This window comes from Eschrichtius robustus, chromosome 7, assembly GCF_028021215.1.
Source record: "Eschrichtius robustus isolate mEscRob2 chromosome 7, mEscRob2.pri, whole genome shotgun sequence".
Classification (NCBI taxonomy): Eukaryota; Metazoa; Chordata; class Mammalia; order Artiodactyla; family Eschrichtiidae; genus Eschrichtius; species Eschrichtius robustus.
In genome coordinates this window covers 2793489-2815733 of record NC_090830.1, presented here as the reverse complement: position 1 = coordinate 2815733, position 22245 = coordinate 2793489, and the positions used below count along the sequence as shown (strand labels likewise).

Sequence of the window (22245 nt, the reverse complement as noted above, 5' to 3'; positions counted from 1 at the left end):
ATTTTACGTCTTCTTTGCAAAGAGGAATTAATAAACCTAGATAAACAGTAAACTAGATAAACATCTAATAAGCACCTAGAAATAGGTCACTGAGGCAAGATTTAACACCAGGATTTTAGGAATTCCCTGGCAGTCCAGCGGTTAGGACTCTGCGCTTTCACTGCTGAGGGATTGTGAGGACATGGGTTTGACCCCTCTTTGGGGAACTAAGATCCCACAAACCGTGAGGCGTGGCCAAAAACAAACAAACAAATAAAACCGGGATTTCAAATCTGCTTTCCATATTGTGCCCCTTTGTGCCTTTCCCAGCATCTGACCTTGCCACGTTCTTTAATTTTAGACCCTGGGTCCACTGTGTGCGTCCTGTGGCTCTTCCTGGTCCCTCCCTTCATCTCGCCTGTCCTTCTTCTGCTTCTCCTCTCCTAACTTCAGTAGCTTTTTCAAGGTTCCAAGCTAGGGTAGCACCGCGAGATTACTATAGTTTGGATCTAATGAAGGCATTTACAATTTTTTTTTTATCACTTGTGTACTTTAATTCCCAACTTCTCAAATATCTGAAAATCTTAAGCAAACTATGCCTTTTAAAACGTACCTAACTTTGTGAATGACTATACTTTGTTCTTCAGTATTAGAAAAGTTTTTCTCCATACTTTAGTGATCTCCCAGTTGGGTTGGCAAGATCAGTCAGTTAATATGCACATACTTTGAAAAAGCTACTCTTTAGGAAAGGGATGCTTATAATCCCATGGCATTATTAGAAGTTAAAAACTGCCATGCAGAACGAAAGCAGGAAAAAAAAAACTGAATAAATGAAACTAACCGAAAAATTAGAAATTGAAGGTATATTCAGCATGGCAATCACCATTACAAATAGGAAAATTTAAAGTAAGAAAACATTTAATTGGTTGACTTCTCTAAAATATTGATTGGATTTCATTAATAAACATTTTATGCATATGGCTATTCTGAAAGTTCCTTTAAAAATGAAAGACTAATGCCTTAATGAGAGGTATTATCACATGAACATATTTGAATCTGGCTTATGGAAAACGGGACTTGAGAATTTAAAATGTGTGCATAAAATGCAAATGGATTTAATTAACTGAAAGCCCATAAGACAGAACTTCTTCAAATAAGCAATTACTTTGGGGACTAATCGTGTAAATAGGATCCTGATTCATTAGCACAAATACCCATATGAGAGAAGGATCAGCAAATTTTATTCTTTAGATTATTTATGCACACATGGTAGTATCTCATTAATTTAGGACTTCAGTAAATTTAAAATCTTTTGATAATTTGATCATGAGCTGGGCTGACGTTTACCTTTCTTTTGCAAACATTTTATTTATAGGTAGATAACATATGGTGTTTTAAACATTTATTTCCAGTCTTATGTACACTTTTAGACACAGAATAAGCTATTTTCAGTGAACCTCAGGCACTTTACAAGCTCCTACATACACCCAATCTATATGCTAATAACAAAATGTTCATATGATTTATTATAACAGGTCTCCTTAAGGATTTCTGTTTTATAATGTTTTGTTGAAGTTGCTATATGTAGTTTAAAGTAATAAAGCCACATTTGTTTAACAGTTATCTATAAATCATCCTTCCCACAAATTCAAATATGCCCACATCCCTAATTCATTAGAATAAAATGTAATTTTGCAATATTCACATCTCTACATATAGAGAGAATTTTTCTTTTCAATATGCATTAGAACCTATAAAGAAAAATAAAATACAACGAAGAGTGAAAATAAATGATTTTCTGAGTGTGGACAGAGGAGAGTGAACCTGTTTCAAATCATTTTAAGTCCTTTAGGCACAATGCACTGGTGAGAACTCAATAATATAGCCCTTTCCTCAAAAGCCAATTTCGCTCGCTTCAGATGACTCAGTTCTAATCACTTGCAAAGTGATAATAAGTTTTTCCAATTAAAGACAGTCAGTGTCCAGGCCCAAAGGGGTGGATGCTCCAAGCTAGGGCATCTGGGATGAAGAGAAGTGCCACTGCACAGCAATCTGGCATTTGGAAATCTTTCTTACGTGTGGCCATGACTTTTCAGCGTCCACATGTCAGTTTTCTGCACAGATGCCACTCGCTAAGGAATCTCAGAAGTGTTTATAAAGTGAATAGAAGAATTATGTTAATTTAATGATCAAAACTCGTACGTAGGTCTACATATGAGTAGATCAAAATGACTAAAATTCTAAACCATGTAAAACATATGTAGCACTGATAAAAACCACAACTGAACTAAAAAATTGAAATTCCCCTCTTTTATGAAACATTCTGAAGACAGATCTAGATACTGGAAGTTATGCCATGTTCCCACAAGAAGTATTTCCATTTCTTTTTGAATATTGTACGAGGATTAGAACTACCCATAGTAGTAGTTACTTACCACATGATGGGGAAGAATGAGCTTCAATTCCATTTTCATGACTTAATCAAGAATACTTGCTGAAAGAGGCCTTTTTCATGTGCTTCTGGGTAGTTATAAAACCTGGGTAGGAGATACAAGCATGGAATGTTTTATCATCAAGAAGAAAACTTTACAAGGAATAATAGTTTGTTACGTCAGTGCTTGTTTCCCGTCTGAACGAGGGCTATCCCAGCCAACCATTTGCTATTTACAGATCAACTCGGTGCCCACAAAAGTTTGAGCAAGAAAGGCTGAAATGACTACCGCCATTAAAGAAAGGAGACCGGGGGCCGTCCACATCCCATTTGGTATTTGTCTGGGTGAAGTGAAGGTCCTTAACTCCACCCAGGCTCAGTTCCTTCGTCTCTCTTGTGGGAGTACTCATGCCAGCTATTCGATGGGCCACTCTGATGAGCAGATGAGACAATGTGTAGAAGGACATTTAGTTAACAGTAAAACGGTTTCACTTATTTCTGCTCTGACTCTATCACAAGGATTTGAGGTGGCTTTCAAAAAGAAAAATGAAGAAATATGAATAAAAATAAGAAAATAGGGTTGAGAGTAAAAAAGGAAGAAGTGTATATACTACCTACGTTGGTCAACACTTGAGATGATTGAAGTTACAATTTGGATTTGAATTTCTTGGTAATTTAGGAAAAAGGAAAACATAATTTCTTTTTAATCTCCTATTATTAGAAGGGAGAAAATACATCACTTCCCCCAAAGAAGCCAAGTATTTTATCCTCTTGATACGAAATTCATAGAAAATTCTTACATGTAAAACGTGATACAGGGACACTGAGATAAAATGAGCTATCCCATTTGACAAGAGTAGAGCTGACTACCTACCATGAAAATGGAAGGGCAAAAGAGTACTTTTGCTTGGAGGTAGTTATTACTGCTATGAAAATTGTATTACTCCTAGAGACAAACCTGAAGCTTGAATTAGGGAAATCCTAAATGTAAGCCCACCTCACTGCCAGTTAACAAATCATCCAGCTCTCCTCCCTTGCTGTGCCTTCCTAACAAACACACAAGGAGCTCCTTAAGTCATGTTGTCAGCAGTGAGGATAGTTTCTGAAGGAAGTCACTGATTGCTCATGACTCTAGGCCAGTCGCTGTTCATGAATGAACAGGTGGTAGAGCTGCAAAGATAATGAACGCAGACGTGATACAGTACTGACCTCCGCACAGCCCATTTTGTGAGGCCATTCCAAAGGGAAAGGATGAGAAAGGGAAAAGATACAACCGCATGATTATACTGTAAACGAAACAAACCACAGCATGGAGCTCTTCCTTGAAATCCACATGTTTTCCTGACTTCCTTGAAACCTCACTTCCAATCTTACAGGAAACACCTCTTAATTTTCCTCTTTTGGCTCTTCTTCTTCTTCCCCTTAAATGTGGACCTTCCTGAAGGCTCTCCACTTGGCAGCAATTTCATTCACACTCCCACCTTAAATTGTCTTTTTTGGTGCTTCTCCAGGCTGAATTCTCATCCCCATCGTCTCCTGAATTTGCTCTTCATTTTTGTGCCTAACGTCAGTGGCATTGTCACCCTCTGTGGCTTGAACCCTTGGTGTCATCACCGCACCTCCACGCAAAACATACCCGCCTGACTATGGCCACTTGGCGCACAAACTTCACTTCCCTTTTACATGTCCAAGGCCGTTGGTGATCAAAAACTCACCCAGCCTCCACCATCTCCCATCCAGGCGGTGGGCTCCAATCTCATGTACCCCTGCTTCCAGTCGCCATCATTTCGCAGATTTCTGTGAACTAGGATGGATCCTAGTTTTCTTCCTAAACCTCATGCTTCCCCACTTGCTTGAAAACTTCAAACAGCTCTCCAGTCCCTGTAGGATCAAGTCTAAACCTTCTCAGCAGAACTTGCCGATAGCTGAGATCAATACATTTACCACTTTTCACAGAACCTTTCTAGTCCTACTAAGCCATTTCCCCTCTCTGTGCCCCCCTCCCCAAAAGCTGTTTCCTGCCTCCATGACTTTGGTTACTAGCTTTCTGCTTATGAAATGCTCCTCTCTTAACAACCAGTTCAAATACCACCTCTTTCAGGGATCTTCCTGAATTCTTGTGTAGAATCCATTGTACCCTCCTCTACAAATCCAAGGATCCTTAACTGTACCCTCACTACAAGAATCACATTTATAGTGCTCTGGCTTTATTTATTTATTTATTTTATAGAGCAATTACAATGTTTATTAAGTATCAGATTGTATTATACAATTCTATATTTCTGTCATCTGAATTATTTTTTCAAATCGAAATTGGTTTTGGTCTTTTCACTGCTAAGGAAATTTATATTACCTTATGCTTAGTAGTAATTTAATATGGACATGTCAATTTAAATCCTCAACAGTCACCATCATGTGAAGTCCTATTTTCTCTTTCCCTATCACTTCACGGAGGGTCTTCATCTTCCATTAGATTATTATTATTTTTTTAACATCTTTATTGGAGTATAATTGCTTTACAATGGTGTGTTAGTTTCTGTTGTATAACAAAGTGAATCATCTATACGTATACCTATATCCCCATATCTCCTCCCTCTTGCTTCTCCCTCCCACCCTCCCCTATCCCACCCCTCTAGGTGGTCACAGAGCACCGAGCTGATCTCCCTGTGCTATGCGGCTGCTTCCTACTAGCTATCTGTTTTACATTTGGTAGTGTATATATGTCCATGCCACTCTCTCACTTTGTCCCAGCTTACCCTTCTGCCTCCCTATGTCCTCATGTCCATTCTCTACGTCTGCGTCTTTATTCCTGTCCTGCCCCTAGGTTCTTCAGAACCATTTTTTTTTTTTTTTTAGATTTTTAGATATATATGTGTTAGCATAGGGTATTTGTTTTTCTCTTTCTGACTTACTTCACTCTGTATGACAGACTCTAGGTCCATCCACCTCACTACAAATAACTCAATTTCGTTTCTTTTTATGGCTAATATTCCATTGTATATATGTGCCACATATTCTTTATCCATTCATCTGTCGATGGACAACTTAGGTTGATTCCATGTCCAGGCTATTGTAAATAGAGCTGCAATGAACATTGTGGTACATGACTCTTTTTGAATTATGGTTTTCTCAGGGTATATGCCCAGTAGTGCGATTGCTGGGTTGTATGGTAGTTCTATTTTTAGTTTTTTAAGGAACCTCCATAGTGGCTGTATCAATTTACATTCCCACCAACAGTGCAAGAGGGTTCCCTTTCTCCACACCTTCTCCAGCATTTACTGTTTGTAGATTTTTTGATGATGGCCATTCTGACCTGTGTGAGGTGATACCTTATTATAGTTTTGATTTACATTTCTCTAATTAGTGATGTTGAGCATCCTTTCATGTGTTTGTTGGCAATCTGTATATCTTCTTTGGAGAAATGTCTATTTAGGTCTTCTGCCCATTTTTGGATTGGGTTGTTTGTTTTTTTGGCATTGAGCTGCATGAGCTGCTTGTAAATTTTGGAGATTAATCCTTTGTCAGTTGCTTCGTTTGCAAATATCTTTTCCCATTCTGAGGATTATCTTTTCATCTTGTTTTATGGTTTCCTTTGCTGTGCAAAAGCTTTTAAGTTTCATTAGGTTCCATTTGTTTATTTTTGTTTTTATTTCCATTTCCCTAGGAGGTGGGTCAAAAAGGATCTTGCTGTGATTTATGTCATAGAGTGTTCTGCCTGTGTTTTCCTCTAAGAGTTTTATAGTGTCTGGACTTACACTTAGGTCTTTAATCCATTTCAAGTTTATTTTTGTGTATGGTGTTAGGGAGTGTTCTAATTTCATTCTTTTAAAAGTGGCAGTTGTGGCTTTATTTTTGATAGCTGTAAATACAGCATCGTGAAGAGCTCTCAGAAAGCTTATAATCTAGCTAGGGAAACCCTGCTTTATTCACATTTCTAACTGCCCTGGTGTAATACTTTATGCTTGAATATTGTGGGTACCATATAAATAATAGGCGATAAGATGATTTTTTAAAGTCAAATGGCACCATGAAAAGCTCTGAACATAGGGTTACGGACACCATTTTAGAAAAAAAAAAACCCAAATAGAGGTAGAAGTGTTACTTTTCTCTCTTCATTATTTTAACAAATGTGTTTGATCAATTTATAAAAATCAAGTAATTGTTTACATCCGATCTCCCATTAGGGATAGAAAATGTCTTCCTGGTCCCTGTCCTGTTGCCCGACGAATATAAGATAGTTTCCTATTTCTTGAATGAATAAGTGGTGACTCATCCACTCATCTCTCTCCAGTTGGCCTCCAATCTCTCTCTTCCCCTTTATAGCCGCACTGCTGTAAATAATTTCCGATGCTCGTCTTTCTTTCCTTACCTTCCGTCTGCAGCTCACACCACTTCAGTCTGACCTCTGCCTTACCACGGTGCTCACTGTGCTGAGATACAGCCTTCCACTCCTTTCCCTCTGGGTGGGCTCACACGTTGGTGTTGCCCAGGGGCAGGGAGGGAAGTTGAGGCTGCAGCTCATGCCACAGAAGTTGTGGAGAATGTACTCTGCAGTGTCTCAGCCCATGGCCTCCTCTCCCACCACAGCAATGCTAGCAAGTGGGTGAGGTGAGTCAACACTGCTTCATGAACATTCGGTTTATTTACCCTGCTCACAAGAGCACCATCGGGCGGGTGAACAGGCAGCTCATAGAATTCCCTGGTGTCAGGGTCAGATTTTCTCTCTGCTTCACATCCCCAGAACCTCAGACTGTTCTGTGCACAGATTCCACCCAGTTCCACTCGCTCTCGTGGTTGCCAACATGTCAGAATGGCTTTCCTCCCTATCACACCTGCTCCCGAGCATCTTCTTAACATATGTGTAAAATATGAACATGTGAAATAGTCTCAAACACGCATGACCACATTCAGAACCAGTTACAGGTCTGTTTCCCAGACATATCATTTAGTAATTTCTCTTTATTTTTTATTTTCTTCTTTTTAGTCATCCATTTTATACACATCAGTGTATACATGTCAATCGCAATCTCCCAATTCATCCCACCACCACCCCTACTCCCTACCGCTTTCCCCCGTTGGTGTCCATACGTTTTTTCTCTACTTCTGTGTCTCACTTTCTGCTCTGCAAACTGGTTCATCTGTACCATTTTCTAGGTTCCACATATATGCGTTAATATACGATATTTGTTTTTCTCTTTCTGATTTAATTCGATCTGTATGACAGTCTCTAGGTCCATCCATGTCTCTACAAATGACCCAATTTCGTTCCTTTTTATGGCTGAGTAATATTCCATTGTATATATGTACCACCTCTTCTTTATCCATTTGTCTGTTGATGGGCATTTAGGTTGCTTGCATGACCTGGCTATTGTAAATAGTGCTGCATTGAACATTGGGGTGCATGTGTCTTTTTTTTTTTTTTTTAATTTTATTTATTTATTTATTTATTTATGGCTGTGTTGGGTCTTCATTTCTGTGCGAGGGCTTTCTCTAGTTGCAGCAAGTGGGGGCCACTCTTCATCGCGGTGCACGGGCCTCTCATTATCGTGGCCTCTCTTGTTGCGAAGCACAGGCTCCAGACGTGCAGGCTCAGTAATTGTGGCTCACGGGCCCAGTTGCTCTGCGGCATGTGGGATCTTCCCAGACCAGGGCTCGAACCCGTGTGCCCTGCATTGGCAGGCAGATTCTCAACCACCGCGCCACCAGAGAAGCCCGCATGTGTCTTTTTGAATTATGGTTTTCTCTGGGTATATGCCCAGTAGTGGGATTCCTGGGTCATATGGTAATTCTATTTTTAGTTCTTTAAGGAACCTCCATACTGTTCTCCATAGTGGCTGTATCAATTTACATTCCCACCAACAGTCCAAGAGGGTTCCCTTTTCTCCACACCCTCTCCAGCATTTGTTGTTTCTAGATTTTCTGATGATGCCCATTCTAATTGGTGTGAGGTGATAGCTCATTGTAGTTTTGATTTGCATTTCTCTAATAATTAGTGATGTTGTCCAGCTTTTCATGTGCCTCTTGGCCATCTGTATGTTTTCTTTGGAGAAATGTCTATTTAGGTCTTCTGCCCATTTTTTGATTGGGTTGTTTGTTTTTTTAATATTGAGCTGCATGAGCTGTTTATATATTTTGGAGATTAATCCTTTGTCCATTGATTCGTTTGCAAATATTTTTTCCCATTCTAACAGTTGTCTTTTCGTCTTGTTTGTAGTTTCCTTTGCTTTGCAAAAGCTTTTAAGTTTCATTAGGTCCCAGTTGTTTATTTTTGTTTTTATTTCCATTACCCTAGGAGGTGGATCAGAAAAGATCTTGCTGTGATTTAAGTCAAAGAGTCTTCTTCCTATGTTTTCCTCTGAGAGTTTTATGGTGTCCGGTCTTACATTTAGGTCTTGAATCCATTTTGAGTTTATTTTTGTGTATGGTGTTAGGGAGTGTTCTAATTTCATTCTTTTCCATGTAGCTGTCCAGTTTTCCCAGCACCACTTATTGAAGAGACTGTCTTTTCTCCATTGTATATCTTTGCCTCCTTTGTCATAGATTAGTTGACCATAGGTGTGTGGGTTTATCTCTGGGCTTTCTATCCTGTTCTTTTGATCTATATTTCTGTTTTTGTGCCAGTACCATATTGTTTTGATTACTGTAGCTTTGTAGTATAGTCTGAAGTCAGGGAGCCTGATTCCTCCAGCTCCGTTTTTTTCCCTCAAGACTGCTTTGGCTATTCGGGGTCTTTTGTGTCTCCATACAAATTTTAAGATTCTTTGTTCTAGTTCTGTAAAAATTGCCACTGGTAATTTGATAGGGATTGCATTGAATCTGTAGATTGCTTTGGGTAGTATAGTCGTTTTCACAATCTTGATTCTTCCAATCCAAGAACATGGTATATCTCTCCATCTGTTGGTATCATCTTTAATTTCTTTCATCAGTGTCTTATAGTTTTCTGCATACAGGTCTTTTGTCTCCTGAGGTAGGTTTATTCCTAGGTATTTTATTCTTTTTGTTGCAATGATAAATGGGAGTGTTTCCTTAATTTCTGTTTCAGATTTTTCATCATTAGTGTATAGGAATGCAAGAGATTTCTGTGCATTAATTTTGTATCCTGCAACTTTACCAAGTTCATTGATTAGCTCTAGTAGTTTTCTGGTGGCATCTTTAGGATTCTCTATGTATAGTGTCATGTCATCTGCAAACAGTGACAGTTTTACTTCTTTTCCAATTTGTGTTCCTTTTATTTCTTTTTCTTCTCTGATTGCCGTGGCTAGGACTTCCAAAGCTATGTTGAATAACAGTGGCGAGAGTGGGCAACCTTGTCTTGTTACTCATCTTAGAGGAAAGGCTTTCAGTTTTTCACCATTGAGAATGATGTTTGCTGTGGGTTTGTCATATATGGCCTTTATTATGTTGAAGTAGGTTCTCTCTGTGCCCACTTTCTGGAGGGTTTTTATCATAAATCGGTGTTAAATTTTGTCAAAAGCTTTTTCTGCATCTATTGAGATGATCATATGGTTTTTATCTTCAGTTTAACATGGTGTATCACATTGATTGATTTGCGTATACTGAAGAATCCTTGCATCCCTGGGATAAACCCCACCTGATCATGGTGTATGATCCTTTTAATGTGTTGTTGGATTCTGTTTGCTAGTATTTTGTTGAGGATTTTTGCATCTATCTTCATCAGTGATATTGGTCTGTAATTCTCTTTTTTTGTAATATCTTTGTATGGTTTTGGTATCAGGGTGATGGTGTCCTCATAGAATGAGTTTGGGAGTGTTCCTTCCTCTGCAATTTTTTGGAAGAGTTTGAGAAGGATGGGTGTTAGCTCTTCTCTAAATGTTTGATAGTATTCACCTGTGGAGCCATCTGGTCCTGGACGTCTGTTTGTTGGAAGATTTTTAATCACAGTTTCAATTTCATTCCTTGTGATTGGTCTGTTCATATTTTCTATTTCTTCCTGGTTCAGTCTTGGAAGGTTATACCTGTCTAAGAATTTGTCCATTTCTTCCAGGTTGTCCATTTTATTGGCATAGAGATGCTTGTAGTAGCCTCTTAGGATGTTTTGTATTTCTGTGGTGTCTGTTGTAACTTCTCCTTTTTCATTTCTAATTTTAGTGATTTGAGTCCTCTCCCTCTTTTTCTTGATGAGTCTGGCTAATGGTTTATCAATTTTGTTTATCTTCTCAAAGAACCTGCTTTTAGTTTTATTGATCTTTGTTGTTGTTTTCTTTGTTTCTATTTCATTTATTTCTGCTCTGATCTTTGCGATTTCTTTCCTTCTGCTAACTTTGGGTTTTGTTTGTTCTTCTTTCTCTAGTTGTTTTAGGTGTAACGTTAGATTGTTTACTTGAGATTTTTCTTGTTTCTTGAGGTAGGCTCGTATAGCTATAAACTTCCCTCTTAGAACTGCTTTTGCTGCATCCCATAGGTTTGGGATCATCGTGTTTTCATTGTCATTTGTCTCTATGTATTTTTTGATTTCCTCTTTGATTTCTTCCGTGATCGCTTGGTTATTTAGTAACGTATTGTTTAGCCTCCATGTGTTTGTGTTTTTTACATTTTTTCCCTGTAATTGATTTCTAATCTCATAGTGTTGTGGTCAGAAAAGATGCTTGATATGATTTCAATTTTCTTAAATTTACTGAGGCTTGATTTGTGATCCAAGATGTGATCTATCCTGGAGAATGTTCTGTGCGCACTTGAGAAGAAAGTGTAATCTGCTGTTTTTGGATGGAATGTCCTATAAATATCAATTCTATCTGGTCTATTGTGTCATTTAAAGCTTGTGTTTCCTTATTAATTTTCTGTTTGGATGATCTGTCCATTGGTGTAAGTGAGGTGTTCAAGTCCCCACTATTATTGTGTTACTGTCGATTTCCTCTTTTAGAGCTGTTAGCCGTTGCCTTATGTATTGAGGTGCTCCTATGTTGGGTGCATATATATTTATAATTGTTAGATTTTCTTCTTGGATTGATCCCTTGATTGTTACGTAGTGTCCTTCCTTGTCTCTTGTAACATTCTTTATTTTAAAGTCTATTTTATCTGATATGAGTATAGCTACTCCAGCTTTGTTTTGATTTCCATTTGCATGGAATATCTTTTTCCATCCCCTCACTTTCAGTCTGTATGTGTCCCTAGGTCTGAAGTGGTTCTCTTGTAGACAGCATATATATGGGTCTTGTTTTTGTATCCATTCAGCAAGCCTGTGTGTTTTGGTTGGAGCATTTAATCCATTCACGTTTAAGGTAATTATCGATATGTATGTTCCTATGACCATTTTCTTAATTGTTTTGGGTTTGTTTTTGTAGGCCCTTTTCTTTTGTGTTTCCCACTTAGAGAAGTTCCTTTAGCATTTGTTGTAGAGCTGGTTTGGTGGTGCTGAATTCTCTTAGCTTTTGCTTGTCTGTAAAGGTTTTGATTTCTGCATCGAATCTGAATGAGATCCTTTCTGGGTAGAGTAATCTTGGTTGTAGGTTCTTCCCTTTCATCACTTTAAGTATATCATGCCACTCCCTTCTGGCTTGTAGAGTTTCTGCTGAGAAATCAGCTGTTAACCTGGGGGTTCCATTGTATGTTATTTGTCGTTTTTCCCTTGCTGCTTTCCATAATTTTTCTTTGTCTGTAATTTTTGCCAATTTGATTACTGTGTGTCTCAGCGTGTTTCTCCTTGGGTTTATCCTGTATGGGACTCTCTGCACTTCCTGGACTTGGGTGGCTATTTCCTTTCCCATGTTAGGGAAGTTTTAGACTATAATCTCTTCAAATATTTTCTTGGGTCCTTTCTCTCTCTCTTCTCCTTCTAGGACGCCTATAATGCGAATGTTGTTGCGTTTAATGTTGTCCCAGAGGTCTCTTAGGCTGTCTTCATTTCTTTTCATTCTTTTTTCTTTATTCTGTTGTGCAGCAGTGAATTCCACCATTCTGTCTTCCAGGTCACTTATCCGTTCTTCTGCCTCAGTTATTCTGCTATTGATTCCTTCTAGTGTAGTTTTCATTTCAGTTATTGTATTGTTCATCTCTGTTTGTTTGTTCTTTAATTCTTCTAGATCTTTGTTAAACGTTTCTTGCATCTTCTCAGTCTTTGCCTCCATTCTTTTTCCGAGGTCCTGGATCATCTTCCCTGTCATTATTCTGAATTCTTTTTCTGGAAGATTGCCTATCTCCATTTCATTTAGATGTTTTTCTGGGGTTTTATCTTGTTCCTTCATCTGGTACATAGCCCTCTGCCTTTTCTTCTTTTTTATCTTTCTGTGAATGTGGTTTTTGTTCCACAGGCTGCTGGATTCTAGTTCTTCTTGCCTCTGCTGTCTGCCCTCTGGTGGATGAGTCTATCTAAGAGGTTTGTGGAAGTTTCCTGATGGGAGGGACTGGTGGTGGGTAGAGCTTGCTGTTGCTCTGGTGGGCACAGCTCAGTAGAACTTTAATCCACTTGACTGCAGATGGGTGGGGCTGGGTTCCCTCCCTGTTGGTTGTTTGGCCTGAGGCAACCCAACACTGGAGCCTACCTGGGCTCTTTGGTGGGGCTAATGGTGGACTCTGGGAGGGCTCATGCCAAGGAGTACTTCCCAGAACTTCTGCTGCCAGTGTCCTTGTCCCTTGGTGAGCCACAGCTGCCCCCCGCCTCTGCAGGAGACCCTCCAACACTAGCAGGTAGGTCTGGTTCAGTCTCCTCTGGGGTCACTGCTCCTTCCCCTGGCTCCCCATGCGCACACTACTTTGTGTGTGTCCTCTAAGAGTGGAGTCTCTGTTTCCCCCAGGCCTGGTGAAGTCCTGCAATCAAATTCCGCTAGCCTTCAAAGTCTGATTCTCTAGGAATTCCTCCTCCCGTTGCCAGACCCCCAGGTTGGGAACCTGACGTGGGGCTCAGAAACTTCACTCCAGTGGGTGGGCTTCTGTGGTATAAGTGTTCTCCAGTTTGTGAGTCACCCACCTAGCAGTTATGGGATATGATTTTATTGTGATAGCGCCCCTCCTACCATCTCATTGCAGCTTCTCTTTTGTCTTTGCATGTGGGATATCTTTTTTGGTGAGTTCAGTGTCTTCCTGTCGATGATTGTTTAGCAGCTAGGTGTGATTCCGGTGTTCTCGCAAGAGGGAATGAGAGCATGTCCTTCTACTCCGCCGTCTTGAATGAAGCTCCAATTTCTCATTATTTTAATTCAAAACAAATGTCTCCTTTGTCAGTTTTCCACATTGAAGGCAACTGACCACTCCCACATTCTCAAAAGGAAATCCTTGTTTCCTTGCTCCACGAGCCAGCAGTCTCCTGGGTTTCCTTCTTTCTCTTGGTGCTCCCCCTCTCACCCTCAACAGGCTCTTCCTTCACTACATGGCCACAATGGATTTGAATTCCTCAAGGCTTTGGTGGTAGCATTCTCTCCCATGACTAACTTTATACCCTTTCTGTGGCGTCATCTCCATCTGTGGATCCTGTCGATCATATCCAGACCAGTGAATGTGAAGTTGAATCACAAGTTTCTATCTCTGGTTCGGATCCCAGAGCTTTCTGACTAGCTCCACAGCCGTAATCTCATGTCTGCTTGCTCTGCCCTATGATGACTGCAAGCCGTCTGAAACACAGCATGTCCAACACTGAACTTACAAACTTGTCTTCACAGACTTGCTCTTCTGCCAGTGTTCCCTGACACTTCCTTGTGGGCTCTGCATAAATATTGCAGAAGGCGACCTGTCCATTTCACCTCCTGCACGTCTCTGGAATCCACTGACCCCTTAGAATTCATCCTTCCTCCCCTAAGTCAAGCTACCAGTATCTCTCTGCTCAAAACGTTCAGTTGGTCTACATAACTTTTGCCCCCGGCCAACCAATACTCTGCATTGTAGCCAGAAATACTTTTTTGAAATACACAATTGATGATGTGACTGACTATAATCCTCCCTCTCAAAAACGCCCCCCCCAAACCAACCTTTTTATTGGTGCTAGGTTAAAGGGATGGGCTTTGCTATGGCTCAGAAGCCTTTCATGGTGACGGCTCCTGATTACGTCCTCAGATTCACGTTGTTTATCTTGTTCCCTGTCCTTCGGCCACTTGGCTTTCCTTGTCTCTCACGTTGCCCCTGCTCTCTTCTGCTTTCCTTACATTTTGGCTGTCCCATACATCATGCCTTCTGCCTATACTCCTTATCTGTACATCATATAGATCTCATTTTCTAGAATCTTGTGTCTCTCCTTTGTAGCATTTAGAACAGCTGCAATTTCAAACCTACTTGGGTGATTCTTTTACTGTTTGTCTTCCCCACCAGCCTGTAGGCCAAATGAGGGCAGAGAATACCTGATGCAATTCATTGCATCCTAACAGTGTCTGGCACATAGTAGGTACTCACTAAAGGCAGCTTTATTGAAAACATGACTGTATGAAATGAACATGAAAATAAACCCCGATATAAATTCAGCAAGAAAAATGTACCCATAGCCCAGTGTTTAAAAATTCTAAAGATAAACACAGTATTGAGATTAGTAACAAGAGCACCGAAGGCTTTTGATGGATTTAAGAAATCAAAGTAGGAGGGCTTCCTTTCGCACCCAGATTCAGCAATGGGTGGATGGGAATGATACGGATTTTTTAAGGGAAAATTTTATCTGGGCTGAAAAGCAAGTGGTTTTAGCACATAAAAATATACTAAGATATGAAGGTAGTACTTTCTAACCCTACTCCTGCCATTTTTGTCACTGCATATATTGAACCAGAGCCATTGTAAGGGCAGGAAGAGAAGAGAAGAATAGGACCAGAGACGAGCTGGGGAGGCAAAGGAGAGACGAGATTTCAAAAACGTTGATGTCTCTGGATAGTGGCTATTCTGCTGGGCATACCTTTTTATATCCTTGCTTCTAAAATCCATGTATTACATGCACTATAATTGTCTCTGCTTCCATATGGTGACAGAATTCTATCAACTGTATCAGGATCTCAATAAATAGGCAAAACGAAAATGTTGCCTAAGTTGTCTTCCCTCAGTTACATTCCAAATACAGGACCCCCCCACCAATAATGAAACACAAATTTTGTCAGTTAGAACAGTATCAGTTGTGAATGTACTTTTGCAATTATGAGAGTAAAAACATTCCACATTGAAATAAGAAATGCCATCTGATTTCGATTTAACACAAAGGGGGAAAAACACATTCCATTTAAGAATGACAAATAAAGCTGTCAGTGTGATCCATTTATAGCCCCTCAGAGAATGCCACAAATCCACATAATGTTCTGAGGAGCTAGTTATTGTATTTGCTCTCTCGAAGAGAAGGCATAGAAGTCCCAGATGGACTGCTATTCAAGGAAACTAAGGTTAGCTGGAAGAACTTACGTTAGCGTCCTAGGTGCACACCCCTTAAAGGGGAGCATGAAAGCTCCAGTTGTTGTATTTAACTTGTGTGCACCAGCAGGAGGGGTGGAATGCTGCAGGACTGATGGGGGTGTAAGAAAATGGAGAAAAACCTTTGTCTCCCTTGTCTGTTCCCCCCATCCGTCCACCCTTGAGTTCTAGGAGGGTCTTACTGGCCAAACAAAGCCTCTTTCTGCCAGACCTGCTGCTCACAAAAATTACAGAGAGCCATCAAATCTTGATTATAAACATTCACAGTGCTCGTTCTTTTTGAACATTTTACTATAGGTTATTTCAGGCTCAGGTATGAGGGCACTTACCAAAAACAAACACTGGAAACGTAATCTCTATTCCTTATTCCTGCACTCAAGCTTCCTTCTTTCAAGCAGCAGTGTGCTGTTAAATACATATACATATAATCATATATATGTATATATAAAATATGACCCTCTGCAAGGCATAACTGATTACTTTTTTCTCCTTTGCATTGGCTGCTAAAACACTGAGAATAAAATTTGTTACTGTCTTCTAGCAAGAGTATTGAATTTCATGGCATAAGTTTTGAGTATGGTTAGAATGGGCATCATCAGAAAATCTACAAACAACAAATGCTGGAGAGGGTGTGGAGAAAAGGGAACCCTCTTGCACTGTTGGTGGGAATGTAAATTGATGCAGCCACTATGGAGAACAGTATGGAGGTTCCTTAAAAAACTAAAAATAGAATTACTGTATGATCCAGCAATCCCACTACTGGGCATATACCCAGAGAAAACCATAATTCAAAAAGACACATGCACCCCAATGTTCATTACAGCACTATTTACAATAGCCAGGTCATGGAAGCAACCTAAATGCCCATCGACAGACGAATGGATAAAGAAGATGTGGTACATATATAGAGTGGAATATTACTCAGCCATGAAAAGGAACGAAATTGGGTCATTTGTTGAGACGTGGATAGATGTAGAGACTGTCATACAGAGTGAAGTAAGTCAGAAAGAGAAAAACAAATATCATATATTAACACATGTATGTGGAACCTATAAAGGTGGTACAGATGAACTGGTTTGCAGGGCAGAAATTGAGACACACATGCAGAGAACAAACGTATGGACACCAAGGGGGGAAGTGGTGGGGGGGGGGGTGGTGGTGGTGTGATGAGTTGGGACATTGGGATTGACATGTATACACTGATGTGTATAAAATGGATGACTAATAAGAACCTGCTGTATAAAAAAATAAATAAAATTAAATTAAAAAATTAAAAAAAAAAAGAAAAAGATTGACAACAGAGCCATTAAACCCAGCCCTGAATTGGATCGATTAGGAGACTGAGGCAAGAAAATAGCGAGGACTGTCCTGAATCAGCCAGTCTTGGTAGCAGATAAGGGAGAACAGCCCCATTCCTATGACTCTAGTGCACCTCTTGTCACATTTCACCCTAGGGGGGGGAAAAAAAAAAGTTTTGAGTATGACTGTCTCTCCTGGCCCTATCTTACATTTCTAGCCTTATTTTTTCTTCCTGTGACTCATTTTTTTCCTACCTATTTGAAATATATTTTGTATTGCTCTACAGTATGTATTTTTATTAGCCTTTCTCTATAAGCTTTAACTCCTTTCCAGTATATAAATAAAATATACAACATTTATAGACAGCTTTTTTTTTCCCCTTTGGAGGGTTGCAGAATTTTCCCAAGGCAACACATAATTCATTACCATAAATGAACATTAGGACACTGGTGTTCATAGTAATTAAAATTTTTTGTGATATTTAGCTCAATATTTCAGTTAAGTTTTCTCAATATTTATACATACACTTTTAGAGCTGGTATTCCTGGCCTGAGGTCCATGGACTCTCAAATTATATGCAAAAGTTTGTGCATATAAATTTTTATTATGGAGGAGTTTCATTTTAATCCAATTCTGAAAGGTGAATTAGGCCCAAAAGATTAAAAATTACTCCTTTGCAGTGGAATAACCCTGGAAGACCAGATCTTGGTCTTCTGACACTCAACTAAGTGACAAAATATTTACTGACTACCTACTAAGCACCTAGCACTGTAATAGTTACTCGGAAAACAGCCGAAACATATAGACTTGACCTCTGACCTCAGGGTACTCCTGGTCCAGTGGGGATGAGGGAAGGCAATGAAAAAACAATGTGAAATAAGTGGATGGTAATGTACTGTAATGAATAAAACAAAGTAATGTAATAGAAAATGAATGAGATTGGATGGTCAGGGAAGACCTCTCTGAGGAGGTGTAACCTTAGCTGAGCCGAGCAAGATTGGAGGGAAGAGCATTCCAGAGAGAGGCCAGCTAATGCAAAGACCCTCATGGAGATACAGGCTTGTTATAATCCATCTCTCTTCTAGAAAATAGGAATGGTCGTTCTCCAAATTCACTTTTCAAATTCATGTTTAGTGCTTCAGTCTAGAAATATCAGACTAATGATCTGTGTGAAGGTTAGATATCTTTTCCTTGTTTTCGTTTTCTTTTTTTTAAAAAGTTAGATTTCCTAATGTGAGGGAAAGGTATTTTCAGAAAAAGAGTGCCATGTATTTTATTATACATGAAATTCACTCGATAAATAGTTGAGTCTACCATCTTGAAGGCACTGTGGGAGATGCCCTCAAGGTGTTCAGCACAGGCCAAATAAAATATAACTGCTGTACATGTAACCATCATGTACCTTAAACCGATCTTGTATTGTTCCGTAACAGGTTTATGAGCCAAGTAAATTCTAGGGCCCAGATGCTTTCATGTACAGCTTGAAACCCAAAGCTCTTTAGCAAGCCACCAATCATGCTATAAAAGTTGAAGATGGATGAGGAGGAGAAAGGAACACGTAATGAAAATTGGGGTTAAAAATTCTTTGAAATAAGGACACCATACTCTGTGGCTTGGAAAATGCCCTACACAGCCCTGGCTGTGTAAATCAATAAATTAAGATGTGACTGAAGATTGTAAGTATCTCCCACATTATTAGCTGTTTTCCTGAATTAAACTGTTTATAAATATGTTAAAGAAATAATGTACTGGTGAGATGAAGACAAGACTGAGGTCACAGAGTTCTCTGTGACAGTTAAAGTGTGCCAGGTACTGTGTGAGACCACCATGCTCATCGCCTTCGAGGTAAAGGCTGTGACTACTTCTGGTGTACAGATAGGGAGAAACTGAGGTTTAAAGAAGCAAAATGACCTGCCTCGTCACAGAGCTAGTGGGAGGAGCCAGCAGGGTTTGGTACCTAAGAAGCCTGACTCCAGAGCCTCCAACGATACCACCTCCACCGTTACCAGTTAGCTCTGTGAAGGGAGGTGGTTTTGTGAGTTCTATCTGATAAACTCATCTGCCTTGCTGCTTAAAAGGCTTTGGGGAACAACATTCTGAATGATTAGTCTGAGCTCACTGTGTGCAAATTAATTTAAATACTAGCCAAAACAAAACAAGTAAGACAGCAAAAGCTGCTATTAAGAGTAACAGGTTTAAAAAAAAAAAAAGGTTATTTGACTTTGGATCAGAGTAAATTATTTGGGTTATCTGTAATACACCCTCCCTTAGGAGAAGTAATGAAGAGTTTGAATGTATTTATTTTAAAATTCTCAGTCAAATAGAAAACGAATTTATGGTTACCAAAAGGGATAGCGGGGAGGAGAGGAGATAAATTAGGAGTTTGGGATTAACATTTACACACTACTGTATATAAAATAGATAGACAAGGACCTACTGTATAGCACAGGGAACTATATTCAATATCTTGTAATAACCTATGATGGAAAAGAATATTTAAAAAAAAAAAAAAATATATATATATATATATATATATATATACATAAAATATCTGAATCACTTTGCTATACCCCTGAAACTGACACAACATTGTAAAGTAACTATACTTCGATTTAAAAAAAATGGTAAAAAAAATTCTCAGTCAAAAGTACAAACATGATTTTACTAACTTGTTTCTGCCCTCACTGATTTTTGATAATGAAATTTCAACTTGGAAAAGGGACATTTTAAAGCTTTGTTCAAATCTAGATCAAGCAGTCATTTTCCTCGTCTTTCACTCTCCCGGAACCGTTCTTGCAGGCTGCTCAGAGGCTAATCCTACTTCAATAACAAGAGGAGGAGTGGCTGCAGTAGCGTATCATAGTTCCAAGTACCGTTGATTGAATATTTACGCAGTATCATGCACTGTGCCAGTCACTCTACAACTTCACTTTATCCTCACAACAGCCCTGTTAGTAGCCTTTATTATTATTCCCAATTCCCAGCTCAAGAGATGGCGGCTCACAGAAGTTGCCCACATGTTGAAGGCCTCCCAGCTTGTTAACGGAGGAGCTTATACCAAGCCCGTTGATCCCGGAGCCCAGGGTCCCTGCAGTCTCCCCACACCATCTCCCTTTGTTTGATCATGTTTTCTCCCCTAATTGACCCACGGATGAGGTCACTCTATTTCCCAACATAGGCTGCCTAAACCCTTTAGAATCCAAGGCTGTCCATGATCTGGACTTTTTTTTTTTTAACCTGTCCAAGCTAATTTCTCTAAATACCCTCAAACCCTATGGGAACCTGCTTCCTCTTAAAGCTTCAGAAGCCCCTTAAGCCCACAATCCAGCTTAAATTCTACTGCTCTTAAAGGCCCTGTTCAAATTCCACTGATCCAAGCCATCTTCCAGGCCTCCCCAGCCCAGAGTAAATACTTGAACAGCTGGCCTCTGCTGACTGGTGACCCTGGTGTCCTCAAGAGCTTTGGCAGCCTGGACTCCATGGAATCGTATGAGAGTTCTGTTGGAAAGTGCCATTGGACATTTTTCTCAGGAGCATGTCCAGAGCTTTTGTCAGTTTTTTAAAGCTTAACCACCACACACACAGGCACACACAGTCACACAGTTCTGGAAACTAATGACATTAAATGCTAATGTTTCTCGAGCAAGGTGGCCAGATTTAGCAAATAAAAATATTATATGGGATATGCCTATACTAAAACATAACTTGTTGTGTGTTTTAAATTCAAATTTAACCGAGCCTCCTGTACCCGATCTGCAACGCTGTCCTTGAATGTTTCGTGGATATTAATCTTATTTCTCAACTGTATGGAATATAATCATCTAGAGGGCATGGGGCTTCATTACTTCTCCACCAAACTTAACCCTCAACTTTTATTGCTAATTACTGATTCATTTTTGTGGTCCAACAGAAACATTTTGGAACATTCTTTTTTTTTTTTTTTAAGATTTTTAGAAATTTCATGTAATGTCTGAAACATTTATATTAATATATTTCCATACAAATAACCCAAAGAAAGTTTAGTATTAGTTGTTTTTTTGTTTATTTGTTTTTTTATACTGCAGGTTCTTATTAGTCATCAGTTTTATACACATCAGTGTATACAGGTCAATCCCAATCGCCCAATTCAGCATTTTTGGGAACATTCTTGATTTGGGGCCAATATCAAACCTAGTAGCTAAATCATGATACATATATGGCTTTTACTATAAGGAAATGGATGTCCATAATACCTAATAAACTAATTTTGATCGTCTCTTCTACTTGCTGGATTCAAACACATCGATTTTTTGTTTAAAAAGTCCTCTTAGAAGGAATCTGGGAAAGTTCAAAACATACCCAAATTATTATTGGACCTCAAAGTGAGATCTTCTGCCCATTCGACTGAGAAATCACGGAAGGTATCTGTTAAAAATGCAGCTGTCTGGGTCCAATCTCAGACCTATTAATTCAGAATGGCTCCAAGCTATCTGGGTTTTTAAAAAGCCTTTTGGATGATTTTTATGACCTGTAAAGTTTAAGGACTGTTTTTTTATGGGATGTAATACTCTAGCAAGGATTGCTCTCTACGTTAGAGGTGAAAAGTTATTTTTGTCCTTAAAAACAAGCCATCATTATTTCGAGTTCAAAATATCAATCATCTTTTAAATGTATCTGGAATCTATCACACTATTGTTAAATGCTCAGCACTGTAGATTTCCCATTCGGAGCTCCCAAGTGTTTGACTTGGTAAAGTAATGATAGGTATTAAAAGGCTACCTGATGGATCATTAAAATAGTAAATGAGTCACTGAAGTTTATAGAGGCCATACAAAATTTAAAAATAAGATTATATGAAGTAAGGTGCTCTGCTGTGTACCAATGCTGCTACCCAGGATTGGTCTGGGAAACCTAAGGATCTTTGGAATTTCTGAAAGAAAGCAGCATTGTGCACCACTCCCTACCCCTGCTGACTGGGCGGTCCCCGAGATTTTTGATTCTTGGTGAAAAGAGTGCTGGTCTGGAAGTTGGAAGGCATAGGTTCTATACTTTCGGTTCTGTGTTTTTCTAAGCTTTCGTCTCCTTGTCAACAAAACAATGGTTTAGACCATTGGATGGTTCCTGAAGTGTCTTCTAATCTCAAGTGTCTGTTATCATCCTGAGGTTGTTTTCTCTGCTGTAGAATATGGGGGTTGGACCATGTGCCTCCGTCCATTTGTCCTGGTGTCCAA

At 39.3% G+C, this 22245-nt stretch overlaps 1 protein-coding gene across 1 annotated transcript in view; it reads right to left on the bottom strand.

Annotated features, from left to right (window-relative positions):
• The window catches only part of RHOBTB1 (Rho related BTB domain containing 1), a 141944-nt gene that overhangs the window by 116958 nt on the left and 2741 nt on the right, over positions 1-22245 (bottom strand). Inside the window, exon 2 of the mRNA XM_068547485.1 lies at positions 2415-2516. The gene's annotated coding sequence lies outside the window, so the exon portion shown is untranslated. The remainder of the gene's footprint in view (positions 1-2414; positions 2517-22245) is intronic.